This window comes from Myotis yumanensis, unplaced genomic scaffold (assembly GCF_028538775.1).
Source record: "Myotis yumanensis isolate MYYU_CA2020_CCGP unplaced genomic scaffold, mMyoYum1.0.hap1 SCAF_10, whole genome shotgun sequence".
Taxonomy (NCBI): domain Eukaryota; kingdom Metazoa; phylum Chordata; class Mammalia; order Chiroptera; family Vespertilionidae; genus Myotis; species Myotis yumanensis.
In genome coordinates, this window is record NW_027223761.1 from 75,724,617 (window position 1) to 75,726,875 (window position 2,259).

The window sequence follows — 2,259 nt, forward strand, 5'->3', positions numbered from 1 at the left end:
CGATGTGACAGGAGAGAGACTCACCGGGCTGTTGCTGCCGCCACTCTCGAAGGTGAAAGCTAGGGGTCCACGGGCCAAGGAATGCAGGCGGCTTTTAGAAGCTGGAAGAAGCAAGAAAACGGATTCTCCCCTTGAGTCTCCAGAAAGCAATGCAGACACATTGATTTTAGCCCAGCGAGATCCAGTTGGAGTTAAAGTTCTGAATTTCAGGAGTGTAAGAGGGAGACCAAAGGGCAGTTTCTTATTGACCACATCTGCAACTACTACAGTTTGCTGGAGAAGGACTACTTCGGCATTCGTTACGTGGACCCAGAGAAGCAGCAGCACTGGCTTGAACCTAACAAGTCCATCTTCAAGCAAATGAAATCTCATCCACCATACACCATGTGCTTTAGAGTGAAATTCTACCCACATGAACCCCTGAAGATTAAAGAAGAGCTCATAAGGTAACTTTTGTACCTGCAAATTAAGAGAGATATTTTCCACGCTCGACTACTCTGCTCCTTCTCAGATGCTGCTTACCTGGGTGCATGTATCATTCAAGCTGAGCACGGTGATTATGATCCTGATGAGCATCCTGAGAATTACATCAGCGAGTTTGAGATTTTCCCCAAGCAGTCAAAGAAGCTGGAAAGAAAAATGGCAGAAATCCATAAAAGCGAACTCAGAGGCCAGAGCCCGCCGGTTGCTGAATTTAACTTACTCCTGAAAGCTCACACTTTGGAAACCTATGGGGTGGATCCTCACCCATGCAAGGATTCAACAGGCACAACAATATTTTTGGGATTCACTGCTGCAGGCTTTGTGGTATTTCTGGGAAATAAGAGAATCCATTTGATAAAATGGCCAGATGTCTGCAAATTGAAGTTTGAAGGGAAGACATTTTATGTGATTGGCACCCAGAAGGAGAAAAAAGCTGTGTTGGCATTCCATACCTCAACACCAGCTGCCTGCAAACATCTCTGGAAGTGTGGGGTGGAGAACCAGGCCTTTTATAAGTATGCCAAGTCCAGTCAGATCAAGACTGTGTCCAGCAGCAAGGTATTTTTTAAAGGAAGTAGATTCTGATACAGCGGTAAGGTTGCCAAAGAGGTGGTGGAGGCGAGTTCCAGAATCCAGAGGGATCCTCCGGAGGTGCACAGAACCAACATTTCCCAGAGGCGCAGTTCCCACTCCCTGAACAAACAGCTCATTATTAAGATGGAGCCCCTGAAGCCCTTGCTGCCTTCCCCCAGTGAGCAGGAAGAGGACCTTCCCCTGGGTAAGCGTATTCCTTTGCCCAAAGATGATGACATTTCTGCCCCCTTGATCTCCAGCTCACCAGTGAAAGAAGCCCGGGAGTATGAAGACCCCCCGCCCCAAGCGAAGAGGAAGATAAAATAAAAGAAGAGCCTTTGACTATCTCTGAACTGTCATACAAACCCAGTGCAAGCCTGCTCCCTACCCCAGTTGATGATGGTGAGATTGACATGCTCTTTGACTGCCCATCTAGACATGAGTTGGAAAGAGAAGACCTAGATTCATTTGAGGAACTGGAAGCAGATGAAAATGCCTTTTTGATGGCTGAAGAAGGGGAGCTAAAGGAAGCTCACCGAGCTTTGTCACGGAGCTATGACATTCTGACCGGCCATATTCGGGTGAACCCACTGGTCAAGAATTTTTCCAGGCTCCTTGTGGTGGGCCTGGGGCTGCTGCTCTTTGTATTCCCCCTGCTCCTCCTCCTTTTGGAGTCAGGTATTGATCTCTCCTTCTTATGTGAAATCCGCCAGACGCCAGAGTTTGAGCAGTTTCACTATGAATATTACTGTCCTCTCAAGGAGTGAGTGGCTGGCAAAGTAAACCTCATTCTCTACATGCTGGGCTGCTCATAAAATACATAACTCATATGACTAAGGGCTATATTCAATATTAGTGATGTGTATTTCTCAAGCAAATGCCTGGTTCTGAATGGTCAAGGAGCCGTCAACACGTGTTCATTACTCAAAATTGATTATTCAGACCTTTAAGTTAGCTTTCCATAACTCACCGCACTTAATAAGTTTAAATCAAACACAGTAATTTCAGTTATATGTCAGGAAGTTGGCCTCTAAATAACCCAAAATGTTTATTTTTATTATATCACAGGCAGACTCTATCTACACTAATAAAAGAGAAAAATGGTAATTGGCGTATGACCGCTACCCTTCCCATTGGCTAATCAGCGTATCCTTATGCAAATTAACTGTCAGCCAAGATGGCGGCCAGCAGCCAGGCAGCTGG

At 45.9% G+C, this 2,259-nt stretch overlaps 1 pseudogene; it reads left to right on the forward strand.

Moving 5' to 3' along the window:
* The first annotated feature begins 259 nt into the window (after positions 1 to 259).
* On the forward strand, positions 260 to 1,871 carry LOC139018301 (FERM domain-containing protein 3-like; annotated as a pseudogene).
* The last annotated feature ends 388 nt before the right edge of the window (positions 1,872 to 2,259 follow it).